The sequence below is a fragment of the Papio anubis genome, chromosome 10 (assembly GCF_008728515.1).
Source record: "Papio anubis isolate 15944 chromosome 10, Panubis1.0, whole genome shotgun sequence".
In the NCBI taxonomy this organism is placed as follows: Eukaryota; Metazoa; Chordata; class Mammalia; order Primates; family Cercopithecidae; genus Papio; species Papio anubis.
In genome coordinates this window covers 82097700-82115054 of record NC_044985.1, presented here as the reverse complement: position 1 = coordinate 82115054, position 17355 = coordinate 82097700, and the positions used below count along the sequence as shown (strand labels likewise).

Below are 17355 nucleotides of genomic sequence, written 5' to 3'. Positions count from 1 at the left end.
GAAATTTAAAGTAGTTTTTTTTCTAATTCTGTGAAGAAAGTCAATGGTAGTTTGATGGGAAAAGCATTGAATCTATAAATCACTTTGGGACATATAGCCATTTTCACAATATTGATTATTCCTATCCATGACCATGGAATGCTTTTCTATTTATTTGTGTCCTCTCTTATTTCCTTGAGCAGTGATTTGTGGTTCTCCTTGAAGAGGTCCTTCACATCCCTTGTAAGCTGTATTCGTAGGTATTTTATTCTCTTTGCAGCAATTGTGAATGGGAATTCATTCCTGATTTGGCTCTCCGCTTGTTGATTGTTGGTCTACAGGTATGCTTGTGATTTGCACACATTGATTTTGTACCCTGAGACTTTGCTGAAGTTGCTTATCAGCTTAAAAAGATTTTGGGCTGAGACGCTGGGGTTTTCTAAATATAGAATCATATCATGGGCAAAAAGAAACAATTTGACTTCCTCTCTTCCTATTTGAATACCCTTTATTTCTTTCTCTTGCCTGATTGCCCTGGCCAGAACTTCCACTACTGTGTTGAATAGGAGTCATGACAGAGGGTATCCTTGTCTTGTGCTGGTTTTCAAAGGGAATGCTTCCAGCTTTTGACCATTCAGTAAGATATTGGCTATAGATTTTTCATAAATAGCTCTTATTATTTTGAGATATGTTCCATCAATACCTAGATTATTGAGAGTTTTTAACATGAAAGGATGTTGAATTTTATCAAAGGCCTTTTCTGCATCTATTGAGATAATCATGAGGTTTTGTCATTGGTTCTGTTTATGTGATGGATTATGTTTATTGATTTGTGTATGTTTAACCAGCCTTGCATCCCAGAGATGAAGCCAACATGATCTTAGTGGATAAGCTTTTTGATGTGCTGCTGGATTGAGTTTGCCAGTATTTTATCGAGGATTTTTGCATCGATGATCATCAGGGATATTGGCCTGACGTTTTCTTTTTTGGTTGTGTCTCTGACAGGTTTTCATATCAGGATGATGCTGGCCTCATAAAATGAATTGGAGAGATGTACCTCTTTTTCAATTGTTTGGAATAGTTTCAGAAGGAATGGTACCAGCTCCTTTTTGTACCTCTGGTAGAATTCGGCTGTGAATCCATCTGGTCCTGGGCTTTTGTTTTGTTTTGTTTGTTTGGTTTTTTTGGTTGGTAGGCTATTAACTCCTTCAAGGCTTATTTTATTCTTTGCTTTTGCATTTGCTCAAGGCCTAGTCTTTAGGAATTAAGATTTTCATGGTGGACTGTAGCTTTGGGCAAACCAGCTGTGGAAGGGCAGTAGAGTCAATGCCTCTCTCAAATTTTAGTGTTCTGTGTACCACTGTGGTGACTGCAGGTCAGATCACCCAGCTCCTGCTGAGAAGAATATGCCATTAATCAGGTAACAGATGGATCCGAAATAGTGAACCCAGAAGGATGAGTTGTATTTATCTCTCAAGCATCTGTCTAGAAGTAGATGGGGATGGGATGTTCCAGCTAGTGGCACCAGCCTGTTGCAGGTCATTCAGGACTCCATTTACTTCCATCTGTTACTCCTGAATCTTCTTGGGCATTGTTGTTATTTGCTTAAGTTGGGTCATGGTCACATCTTTATTCTAGCTCATGGAATGAAAGTAAAAAATGAAGGGGGTACAATAAATTACTTTTAAGTGAGTGACATAGTAGCTGTACACATCACTTCAGTTCACATTCCATTGGCAAGAACTGAGTCCCATGAGCCAATGCTGCAGCAAAGTCCAGGAAATATAGTCTATGGTAGGTCAATCATGTGCCTAGCCAAATATATTTTTCAAAGAGATGGAGAGAATAGACTCTGCTGGGCAAGTAGCGTAGCTGGAAGGAAATAAGCTGAAACAGATAATCATGTAGAGTTCACCTGCCTTTAATTGAATCAGTCTTCTTGTGAATGAAATTAAAATAATGAATGAGAGTCCTCTATCTAAGCAATGCCTTTGTATTTTCATTAAACAGCACCTATGTAACAGTTTCTCCAGGAATTACTGTTTAATCACTTTCCAGTCAATGTCAAGTGGAAGACCTTATGTTTGCATCGAACCCACCAAACAATTTTACCTTTGATCCTAGTTCTTGGAAGCATATAGTGATCCTGGGTATAATTGGGTCCTGCACTTCATTTTACAAATGAGAAAACTAAGGTGAAAGATGATGCGGTGGCTTATGCCTGTAATCCCAGCACTTTGGGAGGCTGAGGCAGGCAGATCATGAGGTCAGGAGTTTGAGACCAGCCTGGCCAACATGGGGAAACCCTGTCTCTACTAAAAATACAAAATATGAGCTGGACGTGGTGGCAGACACCTGTAATCCCAGCTACTCAGGAGGCTGAGGCAGGATAATTGCTTGAATCCAGGAGGCAGAAGTTGCAGTGAGCCGAGATCACACCCCTGTCCTACAGCCTGGGTGACACAGTGAGACTCAGTCTCAAAAAAAAAGGAAAAACAAAGAAAGATGATACAGTGACAAGAAATGGTCTCCCTATGTCTGAGATTACTAGCCTGGGAGTCTAGAAATCTGCGTCCTAGGCTCTGGTACTACTTCCTGTCTCTTTCGTTCATTCTTTCAAGATTTACGTTGTATTATTTTAGTCCAGAGAAATGTAATAACACCAGGTGGCGGTGAGGTGGGGCTTCAGTGCTAGTCTGAGTTAAACCAGATGAAAACAAGATAGAACGTAGAAAGCTAAGTAAGGGACCACAGAATGAAACATCAACGTATTGGCCTCTGTCTGTCTTTCTATGATTACTCACCACAATCTCCTTTTATACACCCTATTCTGCTTATATAGCCTGTGATTTCTAGGTCTCATGCTCATGGAGCGAAACAAAACAGGGAAATTAATGCACGTATTACAGGGAAAATATTGCCCTTGTACAGAAATGCGCATCATTGTTCATATGGTCTTATTTAACATTCTTTGTCATCATCCTGTAAATCTTAATTACTACAAATTAATCTGAATAGAGCAAAAAGCAGTCTAGAAAATTGAATTAGAAAAATTACATTAGTTTACATCTCAGAATTCATTCTTGAGTAAAGTTTCAGAGCTACTGGTGACTACTGGATTCCTCATTGTGACATAAAAATTATTAGAACAGGAGGAATCATACTTTTGTCCAAAGCATTATTCACCCTCAGTCTATTGTGAGTATGATCTTCTTAGACTAGTTAAGGTTTTAAATTATCCAAAATCAACTCAATTCTAAACTCAAAGTAAGGATGTCATATCTGGAGGCCAATTCTGTATGGTAGCTAGAATAGCTTAGTATAGGGTTGATATTTCATTTTAAAAAACATTTTTCATAATTTGTAGATTTTATTCTTAAACCGTTCTTTTAGTATTTTAGTTTAGACTTGGTAACCTGTAAGGTTCAATGCTTCTTAAGAACTTGGAGCTTTTCACTTTTCATTGTTAACTTTATTTTTCTCCCTTTCCCCCACCCTCCCTGCCTTCCCACCTTCCTTTCTTTTTTCTTCCCTTTCACAAATATTGACTCAGCACTTAGTATGTATCAGGTACCCTACTAGAGATTAGGGCTATAGAATGAATGAGACAGTGTCTACTCGCACTAAGCTTACAATCTATTAGTGAAAACAGATACTAACTTACAATTTTTCTAGTATTGTAAAAGTTAATAGTGCACTCTCTGGATTTGGGGATTTAAAAATCTCCTTTCACCAATTCTGCCCTCTGAACTTCTGGGAAATATTCAAGTTCAACCCAAAGAACATTCTTTGTTCTAAAAAAAAAAAAAAAAAAATCTTTTCATATTAATTTCAGCTCAACAAAAAGCCTTCTGAAGTCAGGCTTCAGAGGTACACACAAATAAGTGGTTAATGGGACACTCACCTATCTGGGCCTACCCACAGCTTTCCTATCCCCCAAAGCACTCCATGGCCAGAGCAATAGGGAGTTTTTTCAGTAAACACTGAATTGACTTTTGGACTCAATAATGCCAACTTGATTTTTTCAGTTACGCTGGTGATACAGTGTACCTATCTACAATGGTTTGTGGACCTGCTATTATTTTTACGAGTTAGTCAACTTGAAATTTAACAATGGACTATAAAGCCATCCCTTTATACAACCAGAAGAGAGAGAGAGAGAGACAAAGGGAGAGAGAGAGGGGGGTACTGCACAAGGAAACTTAAAAATCCCACCACAACAGATGGCCTGTGCCATTTTGAATTTCCTCTCCCTAAGGAGTAAACCCTTGTAGAGGCTATTAAAGCTTCTGTTTGCTTGAGAAAATGCTGTTTCAATATTGATGGCTATATGTGTGTGACCTCCATCGAAAACAAAGTCACAGAGATTTGCCTTTAATTCAGAGGAGTGAAACAATGAGGTTGGAAGACTAAACCAACCCATTGTCACATGCATCGTTGAGAACTGATTAAAGTGACAGCAGTGAAACAAAATTGCACCACTCAATACAAGATTTGTCTCAAGGAATAAAAATAAAATAGGCATATTACTCCTCAAAGACACATATTTTATTTAGTTGTTAAGAGTAGAGTGTTGGAATTTTTGAAGAACTGTTGCTATTTAATAGAGGTGAAAGTTTTAATGTGAATACTGCCTGTGTGAGCGCGTGTGTGCAAAGTTGGCGTGACACATTCTGCTCAAATTAGACTTCTAAATAACTAGTAACAGCTGTGGTGCTTAGAAATCGGTTTGGTTTAAATGATGATGTCATGTGCTTATATAAGTAAAATAGGTGTACTTATTGAATGGCAGAGTATATAACTCACTCTTTATCTAAAAGAGACAGTGTAGGTACCTTTGTTTGGGGGCTGTAAATATGCCACACCTAAAAGTAAATTATATTTTTCAACACACCTAAAATTTTTATCTTCATGCACTACTTAAAAGTATGTATGTCCATATATATAACAGAGATAAGAGCAGACATAAAAATTATTTCAAGGCAGCATGAAAAATTACCCAATAGTTATATCCTGTACCTGAATTAAGATCTGTGATATCGGTGACTGGGATCCTCCATCCATGATTTAAAATAATAAGAAGAAGAAGAAATAAGAAATAAATAAATGTCAGGAAACAGTCAAGTTTATAGAATTACATTTTTATTTTCCAAAAGCACATTAACAGCAGAAGCTAGTAAATAAAAATTACTAAGAAACAATTATAATTAAGCTACTAATTCTCTTTTCTACAGTAAATACTGGATAGAGATTAATGTCAGGGAACATGCTTGCCCTAAAATTTAGAGAAAAAAAAAGTCATACAGTAAGCACAATGAATATTTTTAGCTGATCTGACTGTAATAATTTGAGAAATGGATGGTATTTGAGGGGAGAAAAGCGAGCATATTTTAAAATTAAGTATATAATGAAGATTCTTCTCTATTACTAGAGGTCTGAAATCATGAGTAAGTCTAAATCCGACATCTCTCTTCACACTCACAAAGATAGAAAGATAGCAGTTAGCAGCACAACATACTTATTTTGATATTGTCTTATAAAAGATCAGGTTAATTATAAAAGCATTATTCATTTATGTGAAAAGATTTCACGCATGTTCTTGATTAAAGAAAAGCTCAAAAGAAATGAATTATTTTTGTTTTGAAACTAAAAATATGGCTCTTTTAAATGCCTTTCCTTCCAAAACCTTAAAAAAGAGAGAGAGAGAGAGAACAGCTTCTCATTCAGAAACACAGGAGACAAGTGTTCCTCCAGGGAAGGCTACATTCTTCACTCTCTGCACCCCTCGTCTTTTAACATTGAGGGAATCTGGTGCTAACATACTTTCTTCACAAAATCACCAGTGCCTCTCATTTCAGCTATTAAGTATTTAAAGGCAAGTAGTTTGAGAGTGAGTCTATCTCTTCTTCTAATCCTGTGTGGGCTAAATAAAGTCCAAATTCTCAAAATGGCTTGCCATCTTAGAGAAAGAAGGAAGAAGTGTTTAAGAGGACACATAGAGGAAGAAGTGTTTCCAAAAGAAGTTATGGTGATATAATATGGTAAGCAAAAAAAAAAAAAAAAAATGTTTGCTATGTCCTACACTCAGCTGGAACATCTCCTGTTTGGAGATATTTCACAAAACGATTTCACAGACAAATGGTTTAATGCATGGCCAGCCAATTTAGCCTTTATTTTAAATATATTCTTTATGCATATAGATATTTTGAGATTGTGCCTTCTGGAATGATTACTGAAACCACATTGAAAAGTCATTATGCAGAAACATGGGTGTACAAATAGTTCATAGCTTAGGGGAACTATAAATAGAACTGGCTGAATCTTGTTAAAGAGTTCATGTCCTGGTTATTTAAAAGAACTATTTTGATGGCATCGATTAGCTATAACACTTCTAATTAGCATTTCACTAAAATAAAGTACAAAAACAATGACACTCAAGTTTTGGAAAGGAATATTGATGAAAAATACACTGAATTGAAAAATGAAATATGGTCTAATTCCAACAACAGGGAAAGTTTTCTTTTTCCTTCATGTCATAATTTTTTAACTCTAAGGACATGTAAAGCAAGTACCTGTAGCTTTTTGGTTTACATGTTCTAGAAACCAACGGTAATTGAAAAATATAGAAATACCTAACCAGATTCTTAAAATTTCATAATTGTTTGGAACCAAGTGATTAATACCCCATAAATCATTCTAATATTATGTGACAATGACAATTACATGTGTTTTTGGTATGACACCAGTTACTATCAAAGGGGTTACAAAATATGATTTTTAATTTTTAAGGTATATTTATAAATTTGATACGATAAAACTGCATGCTACTCTTAATAAAATCCCAGCGTCTTATCTTAGGAAGTAGTCCTTGAGTTATGATACCCTCACTGTATTATTACTCTTCTCAGGGAATCCTTAAGTGACTAGCAGTCTCCATTTCAACCTTCCCACTTGGTTTTTCACATTTAATGGATAATTGCTTGTATTTCACAATTTTAGGAAGAAATGGACAATGTTTTGATACTTTTGGCAGACTACTAAAGGGTGCTGAGATATAGTTAACATTGAATATAAATATAGATATGTATATGTCTGCATGTAGGTATGAAATATATTTGCTGATGTGTATATACATGCCTGTGTACATACATACATATATCCTGCATCAGCAATTTACGAGATCACAACATCTATCTTAGTAAAAACTACCTTGTTTGGGGATTACTGTGCACAGTCTTAGCCCTGAATGAGATTGAAAGTTCATAACTTCACAGACATTCATGGCTAGTTTTTTAAACTTTGATGAGTTTAAATTTTACATTATTAAACAACTTAGTTATCTATTGCATGAAACTATTTGAAAGTATTTAAGGTATGACTTATTCATTGATACTAGATTTTATAAGCTTTCTATATGTAAAACTATTTTAAAGCATTCCATCTATTAGACCCAATATTAAATATCACTGTAAAAATAAGAAATAAAATATTGGATGACCAATTCAAACACCCAACACAAAATATTTCTATCTTATTTTTCATAGGAAAATAAAAAATAAATGCCTTATCTCAAACCACATAAAGAAAGATAGTTTAGGTTCTTATGTAGTACATGGGCATTGGAGTGATTTACTTGATTTTCACATAGTTCTTACCCTCAACATATTTATACTCTTTTCTCTGTCCCTCCATCTCTTTAGCTGCTAACAAGGGTAATGTCAACCCAGCTGAAACTGATTAACCAACAACAATCTCATTTTAAATCCGTTATAAATAATTTAAATATATGGACCTCATGAAAAGTGGTATGCTACAACATGATGCTTTAAGAGTTCAAACAAGACTGTGCCATAATATTTCAATGGGACTAGCTGCTTCATTCTGTGTCCTGTGAAGCATTATGCATATAGAATACTGAGGTACGTGGTGGGAAAATTAAGGCCATGAACAGCAGGAAAGATGTTTTTACAACATATGCCAATGAAATAGTCATTTGCCATCACTTACTTAAATGAACCAAAAGATAGATAGTATTTTGGGCATTTATCCAAAAAGGAGGGTCTGGTGGGGAATGCAAAAGCTTCAAAACTAAAGGAAATCACTCTGAATGCATTTCAAACTAAATGCTTATGGTTTAATTTAGATCTGCCTTATTAACCCATATTAATGGATAGTAATCACTTCAGTTATGATCTCCATGTATTAAAATAATATTTTCATAAAGGGCACAATGAAGTTGGATATATGTGGGGAAATAAAATGATTCAAAAAAACAGCTAAGCTTAAATGATACCTCCATATGAACTTGGACACGTCTTTCACTTCTTAAGTTAATCAGATTATTCAATCATAAAAACATATTCAAACATACAAGGAATACAGTACAGTTATTATTTGTTCATTCAGGAATACCTCGTTGAAGAGAAAACCAGATACCTTTTTGGCTCTCATCAGGCCAGTAATAATAATCTACCATCAGCATTAATTGGTTCTGAGGCAAGTATCTGACCTAAGATGGGCCAAGCTAGATCTGAAGATTCTTTAAAAATAAACTACATATGGAGAGCAGTAAGTTGCTGGTCAGGTTGTGATATGTGATGCTTGGAATTCACTGGTTATGTTTCCTGCCAGATGGACTGAAAGATGGAAACCAGTGTTTGTAGCAGAGAATAGTGTCCTAAAAGCATTCACAGTGTTGTGTATCCATTAACTCTGAGGGCTTACTGGACCCTTGCTGGTCTCAGAGTTGCATTAGGTACTCCAGTGTCCTTCAAATACCTCTCTTCTGTCTAATACAGCGAAGTCATCTTCCTATTCCTTGTGCTCAAAAGAATTATAATTAACATACCAACAAATCAGCAAACATTTCTGATCATTTACTTGATGCTTACCAATTCTGAAGACATTTGGAAGAATCAGTAGATTTAGACACGGTACAGGAAGGTGCAATTAACTCATCCAAACTATTGTTATCCAGCACACATTAATTAAATAGCTACTATGCATTTTACTAGGACCTTAATACAGAAGTGTGTAAGGCACAGTCTTGGCATAAAAGCCAAAAATTGGAATAAATAAAAGCAAAAAGGATGGCGCAGTGGCTTACACCTATAATCCCAGCACTTTAGGAGGCTCAGTTGAGCAGATCACTTGAACCAAGGAGTTCGAGACCAGCCTGGGCAACATGCAAAAGCCTGTCTCTACAAAAAAATACAAAAACTAGCTGGGCATGGTAGGGTGTACCTGGAGTCCCAGCTACTTGGGAGGCTGAGGTGGGAGGATCCCTTGAGGCTGGAAGGTGGAGGCTGCAGTGAGCCATGATCATGCCACAGCACTCCAGCCTGGGATACAGAGCCAGACCCTGTCTCCAAAAACAAAACAAAACAAAACAAAAATACAGGCACTTAACATAAATGAAACCTAGTGTGTAGTGTAGGAAAGTCTAAGTTGCTTAGAGAAGCTAAACACCAAATACAGTGGTTGAGGGAGGTATCTCTCCAACTGGACCTGAGGGCAACCTTATAGAAGCCTATCTGGGGCTAGGAAAGCAGCAAAGAATTCCTAAACTCTTCAGAAGCCTCCTCCCTGCAATTCTCTCCCATGCTCAGGCAGAGAAGTTTTGAGAAGCCTGGAGAAAAAAGAATTGCAGTGGGATTAGGGTGGACAAGAGTGGTTTACATTATGACCAGGACCATGAAAAGGACTATGGACATCAAAAGCAGGTGCCAACACAGCATGACCATAGACCATATAGAAGAAGGCAAAAGTCAGCAGGGACCCAGGTCCACACTCAGACCAGACTCCCTCCTGCCCCCTCCAGGGTCCTGATGAAGGATGGGATGTAAACCCAGTCACCACCCTCCCATATAGACCACCCCAGATGAGAAAGAGAGGCAGTAGAAGCCAGAATGTTCACTGTACTAAGTTTACATTCTGAACTGATAACATTTAAAACAGACTATGACTGAGATAGCTTGAAGGGGCAGGTTTACTTTTTTTTTTTTTACCCCATGGAGGACTCATCAGCTAGTTGAGTTTAGTTACAATACATAGAAGTATTTTAAATCTGTTATAATACATAGTCATGTAAAAAGTCTGAAAGAAGGAACTCATATATATTAAATAGTGAAATGCACCATTCATTAATTATATAATCCCCCCAAGATTATACAGTTCCTGAATATGGATATTAGGTCCCAGAAGACAGAAAACATAATGTAAAAATAACTTTCTATTTACATAATATAAATTATTATTACAAAATTGACTTTTGGTGGTAAGACATATTGATATTCAGTGAAGAAAAAATGCTTTAAATTTGTGACTTGCTATAAATCTAGAAGATGTAAACTCCAGACTTGAACTTGGAATATTTAGGTCCTAGCTCTGTCTCATATGAGTGTGTTCTTGAGTATGTCACTTAACAGATCTGAGATATATTTTATTAACCTGGAAAACAGAGAAAATAAAACATCCTTTACCTACCTCATATAATCGTTGTGAAAACCAGATGACAATATATGTAAAAACACCTTAAAACTTCAAAGCTTTACGGACATACAATTAAAAATGTAACGCTCAAATAGCAACTCTTTCATAAAGAGTACTTAGTAGGTGGCCTTGATTACTCGAAAATTTTTTTTTTTTTTTTTTTTTTTTTTTTTTTTGAGACAGAGTCTCGCTCTGTCGCCCAGACTGGACTGCAGTGGCGCGATCTCTGCTCACTGCAAGCTCCGCCTCCCGGGTTCACGCCATTCTCCTGCCTCAGCCTCCCGAGTAGCTGGGACTACAGGCGCCCGCCGCCTCGCCCGGCTAATTTTTTGCATTTTTTTTTTTTTAGTAGAGACGGGGTTTCACCATGTTAGCCAGGATGGTCTCGATCTCCTGACCTCGTGATCCGCCCGCCTCGGCCTCCCAAAGTGCTGGGATTACAGGCGTGAGCCACCGCGCCCGGCCTCGAAAATTATTTACGAGTGGCTAGAACACGATGTAGAAGCAAAGTAACCCCAAATTTTTGATGGTTTAATATAACAAACTTACATTTCTTGCTCATGCTATATATCTAATAAAAGTTGGCAGGAGACTGCTCCACAGTCGCTTAGAGCTCCAGGCTAACAAAATCTGCATCATTTTATAATGCTGCCATATCAAGCAGTGGCATCAGAATTTGCCACATTACTGGAACAGAAAGTATATGGGGTACATATACACCTTAACTGCTTCAGATGAATGGTAACACACTTCTCTTCCTCTCAAGGCCCATTGGCCACAGTTTTTTACATAACACCCACCTAACTGTAAGGAAGAAACTATTTGCATGTGTCCAAAAACAAAAGAGAGAGAAGTGAATATGAATATGCTTTATAATCTCTAACAAAAAGACACCATGAGAGATAGGAAAGATTTATAAAACCTGTTAATATATTTTAAAATAAATATTTAATTGGGAAGATGAAGCAAATATATATAGGTGTGTGTGTGTATATATATGTGTATCTATATTCATTAAAACATAAGTAAGTGCAATATTTCTAGTGACTATCACTTCAGAATGCCCAAAGGTGGAACATATGATGAACCTCACTGTTTTTTCTGAAAATCACACATCTTCTTTTCTTCTGGTAAGAGTATCTTTATTTTCTTTTGCAGAATTATAATTTGCATCATCTCAGCCTATGTGCCAGAGGGGTGTATGACCCAGAAGTGACCATATTCAATTATTCCAGCAACAATGACAGGAATATGACCCCAGTACAGGCAAATGTAAGTCAATTATGAAATTATTTTTGTACTAATGATGGAGAAAATTTCTTTTTCCAGTGGAATTACAATGTGAACTGAAAATATAAGCCTGGAGCTGCAAGAGGTCATCACATGGAAAGAAGAAGAAATGTTTTTTAAATGGGAAACGAATAAAGAAGAATTAATGACATCAAATCAATGAATCCAGCAGAGCCTGAAAAAAATACAGCAGTGCCAATAAATTCTCCATTTTGTTTCGGTTAAGTTTCTGTGGCTTGCCATGGAAACAGTCCTGACATACATGGGAACCTTATGGATTGGAATAGTTGCACTGGGCTTTACAAGGAACGAGTGTGAAAAGTGAGCTCTGGAAGATAAGTAGGACTTAGACAGCTCCAGAGGAGGTGCATGGATAGCATCAGTGATGATTAATAGCATAAGGAAAACACAGAGGCAGTAATGATGCATATTGAATTAACTGGATTGGAAAGTATATGGTGGTTAATAGTGACAAACAGAATTGAATGAGTAGTGCAGAAATATATTATAAAAGATCATAAAATTCAGGCAGACTATTTTTAATTTGGTAAAATAAGCCGTGGGGTGCTGTGCAAGAAGACAATAAAACACAAGTGAAACAACAGAAACTACAGATAGCACAGATACATAGAGTCTCCTAAGCTATTGACATTATCAACTCCAGACAGTAAAACTATGCTTACCAAATTTGAGTAAATAAAATACAACCTTAAATTTTTGGCAGGAAACTTGAAACTATAAAAATTGCTATGGCAAGTTTGAAAAGAAACAAATGTGAAATTCTAGAAGAGAAAAATAAATGAAATTAAGAACTAAGTGGATGGTTTTAACAGAATATATATACATATCCAGAGAGCAAATTAGGAAACCATAAAATCAGACAGAAGTAGTTATTAAAAATAGTAAAAGAAATGTTAAAATGATGGAAAAGGAGTAGGGTCAGAAACATAAAGAATACTGTGAGAAGTTGTAGTATATGTAAAACAGAAGACCCCAAAATAGAGGAGAAAAAGCAAAGGACAAAAGCAATTTAAACACAAAATCCCTAACAGTTTTATCTTAAAAAACTGATAAACTACATGAACCTATCAACTCAAAAAAAAAAAAAAAACAGGGATCAAAAGCAGTATTGATGAGAAATAATTACATAAAAAGGAGTAACAGTTATATTGGCAATGACTTTTCAAGAGCAATATGGCAATGGGATGACATTAGGATAAAATTTTCTGTATGCTGGAATAAATAATCACATAACTAAAATTGTATGTTGAGAAAAATGTTAAGATTAAGAGTTAAATAAAGACATTTTTGAATGTAAAGAAACTGAGTTCACACAAACTGAGAGTAAAGACATTCTAAAGTGTGATCCTGGAGACTGATTTGAGTGCTGACTCCAGTTCTTGCATGGTCTATTAAATAGTAATAATAATAATAATTTTAAAAATAAAAAATAAAGTATTATCCTCAGAAGGAAAAAAGTGATCCTGAATTAAAAGTCAGAGATGCTAGAAGAATTCAAGGAAAGTGATGTGGTAAATATGTGGGTAAATCTAAGTAATCATCAATAGTATATAAAACAATAATAATGAAGCTGTTAGAGGCTTGCACATACACACATAGGTTCAACAGCATTACAAACAACAAATACAGTCAATTGAATTAATGTGTTCTAAGTTTCTTCCACTATTTGGAATGAAAATAAAATTATCAATTTTAGAAGCTGATAAGTAAAGTTCACGTGTTATGATTTCCAGAGGATCTGCTAAAAAAGAGAAAAAGAATATATACTTTTCAGACTTATAAAATGAAAAGGGACTAATATAAAGGAAATCCTTAATCAATCCAAAAGATAGGAAAGAAAGAAAGAGAAATATTTGGCAGGTATAAAAAATAGAAAGCATTTGGCAAGATAGTATATTTAGACCTAAATGTACCAAAAATTACAGGAAATTTAAATTTTTAACAAGCAAATAGACAAATTCCTAGTAAATAAATCTTCAAAACTGACACAAGAAGAAAATGAAAATTGAGTAATCCCAAACCAAAGAAATAGAATCCAAAAATCTGGAGCCAGATGTCATCAGATTAATTTAATCTTAAATGATTAAATTAACCATTTAAGAACAATAGAAAACAAGGTTTATACAAACTCTTACAAAAAAATTTAAAAATAAGGTATGTTCTCCAACTTAGTTTAAAAAATCAGCATAGCCTTGATTTCAAAAGTCAACAAGAAAAGTAAACAAAAATAAATCATGACAACTTCAAACACCAACCATCAAGTCCAAAAATCCTAAACAAAATATTAGCAATCCGAATATATAAAAATGTAAAAATGATCATATATCATGAATAACTTGGGATTATTCCAGGAAGGCAATTGTAGCTTAATATTAGAAAAAATATGTAAAGGGGATTTACCACATTAAAGAACTAAACATTTTACTTTTTATTTTTACATCTATTTATTTATTTATTTATTTATTTTTGAGATGGAGTTTCACTCTTGTTGCCCAGGCTGGATTGCGATGGCTGGATCCTGGCTGACTGCAACCTCTGTCCCCAGGTTCAAGCTATTCTCCTGCCTCAGCCTCCCAAGTAGCTGGAATTACAGGTGTGTGCCACCGTGCCTGGCTACTTTTGTACTTTTAGTATGGATGAGGTTTCACCATGTTGGTCAGGCTGGTCTCGAACTCCTGAACTGAAGTGGTCCTCGACTTCCCAAAGTTCTAGAATTACAGGCATGAGCCACCGAGCCCAGCTGGTAAGCATTTTAAAACGTTTATCTTTTCAAAAAAAAAACCAACTCCTGGATTCATTGATTTTTTGGAGGGTTTTTTGTGTCTCTATCTCCTTCAGTTCTGCTCTGATCTTAGTTATTTCTTGCCTTCTGCTAGCTTTGGACTGTGTTTGCTCTTGCTTCTCTAGTTCTTTTAATTGCGATGTTAGAGTGTCAATTTTAGATCTTTCCTGCTTTCTCTTGTGGGCATTTAGTGCTATAAATTTCCCTCTGCACACTGCTTTAAATGTGTCCCAGAGATTCTGGTATGTTGTATCTTTGTTCTCATTGGTTTCAAAGAACATCTTTATTTCTGCCTTCATTTCGTTATGTACCCAGTAGTCATTCAGGAGCAGGTTGTTCAGTTTCCATGTAGTTGAGCGGTTTTGATTGAGTTTCTTAGTCCTGAGTTCTAGTTTGATTGCACTGTGGTCTGAGAGACAGTTTGTTATAATTTCTGTTCTTGTACATTTGCTGAGGAGTGCTTTACTTCCAATTATATGGTCAATTTTGGAGTAAGTACGATGTGGTGCTGAGAAGAATGTATATTCTGTTGATTTGGGGTGGAGAGTTCTATAGATGTCTATTAGGTCTGCTTGCTGCAGAGATGAGTTCAATTCCTGGATATCCTTGTTAACTTTCTGTCTTGTTGATCTGTCTAATGTTGACAGTGGAGTGTTGAAGTCTCCCATTATTATTGTATGGGAGTCTAAGTCTCTTTGTAAGTCTCTAAGGACTTGCTTTATGAATCTGGGTGCTCCTGTATTGGGTGCATATATCTGACAAAGGGCTAATATCCAGAACCTACAAAGAACTCCAACAAATTTACAAGAAAAAAACAAACAACCCCATCAAAAAGTGGGCAAAGGATATGAACAGACATTTCTCAAAAGAGGACATTCATACAGCCAACAGACACATGAAAAAATGCTCATCATCACTGGCCATCAGAGAAATGCAAATCAAAACCACAACGAGATACCATCTCACACCAGTTAGAATGGCGATCATTAAAAAGTCAAGAAAAAACAGGTGCTGGAGAGGATGTGGAGAAATAGGAACACTTTTACACTGTTGGTGGGATTGTAAACTAGTTCAACCATTATGGAAAACAGTATGGCGATTCCTCAAGGATCTAGAACTAGATGTACCATATGACCCAGCCATCCCATTACTGGGGATATACCCAAAGGATTATAAATTATGCTGCTATAAAGACACAGGCACATGTATGTTTATTGCAGCACTATTCACAATAGCAAAGACTTGGAATCAACCCAAATGTCCATCAGTGACAGATTGGATTAAGAAAATGTGGCACATATACACCATGGAATACTATGCAGCCATAAAAAAGGATGAGTTTGCGTCCTTTGTAGGGACATGGATGCAGCTGGAAACCATCATTCTTAGCAAACTATCACAAGAACAGAAAACCAAACACCGCATGTTCTCACTCATAGGTGGGAACTGAACAACGAGATCACTTGGACTCAGGAAGGGGAACATCACACACCGGGGCCTATCATGGGGAGGGGGGAGGGGGGAGGGATTGCATGGGGAGTTATACCTGATGTAAATGACGAGTTGATGGGTGCAGCAGACTAACATGGCACAAGTATACATATGTAACAAACCTGCATGTTATGCACATGTACCCTACAACTTAAAGTATAATAATAATAAATAAATTTAAAAAAAATAAATAAATAAATAAATAAAACGTTTATATGATCATCTAAATAGTGGCAATAAAATTCAACATCCATTGATAGTAATCAAAAATTAAGTTAAACATTCTTAGAAAACTAAAAGTAAGGTAAATTCCTATATTTGCTAATAAAGATTTTATTCTAAAAGAAAACATAAGTTGTACTAAATTGGGAAATATTGACATTTTTTCATTTGCATTTAGAAATGAAATGAGAATACTCACTATCTTCACTTCTAAGAAAACTCTAGCTTGTTAATTAAAACACAAAAAAGTTAAAATGTGTAAGGATTGAGCAATAAGTAAAGTTGGAGTTATTTAAAAATGATTTGATTGTATAAATAGAATATTCAATTGATTGTAAAAATAAGTCATTGAAGTTAAAACAGGTATAACAAGATTTTCTTTTGAACTTACTTTTACATATAAACAATACAAATTTGGTAAGCAAAAAATTGTAAAGATATTATAGATATTAACATAAAATACCAAATGTGTCAGATTTACTGTGAAAAAGATAGAAAGACCCATATATCAAAAACTACCAAGCATTACAAATAATAAATAAATAAGGTTCAAATAAATGGATAATATATTGAATTCATTGATTAGAAGAATAAGCATAAAAAGTCAATTATCTCAAGATGTTCTGTAGATACTGAATAACCCCAATTTATAACCTAACTTTATTAGTCACTTGTTCGTTTATATATTTATTTATTTATTTATTTATTTATTTAATCTTTCTGTCCTCTTTTACATGTTCTTTCATCTTTTCTCTTCTTTTTTTGCCTTTTCTCTTCCTTCCTTCTTTTCTCGTCTTTCTTTAATTCTTTCTCTCTCCTTCCTTCCACTATGGAAATTGTCAAACTAATTAAAACTTTATGTGAAAATTCAAAAGACCAAGAATAACCATCATACTCTTAAAGAAAAACAAAGTGAGAGGATTGATCTGCCTAATAAAAATTTTTATAAACTCACAATTACATCAGTATAGTATTGCTTTGGATACAAATAAAACAAAAGAATCAAATACAGACCTCAAAAACCAATCCAGACATATATGGTAGTTGATTCATTAAACATGTCACTTAGGTACAAAGGA

General features: G+C 35.3%; 1 long non-coding RNA gene across 1 annotated transcript in view; it reads right to left on the bottom strand.

The window, feature by feature from the left end:
* Positions 1-4998: 4998 nt before the first annotated feature.
* The window catches only part of LOC116269181, a 62161-nt gene continuing 49804 nt past the window's right edge, over positions 4999-17355 (bottom strand). The window contains exon 3 of the long non-coding RNA XR_004176614.1: positions 4999-5033. This is a non-coding gene — a long non-coding RNA (uncharacterized LOC116269181). The remainder of the gene's footprint in view (positions 5034-17355) is intronic.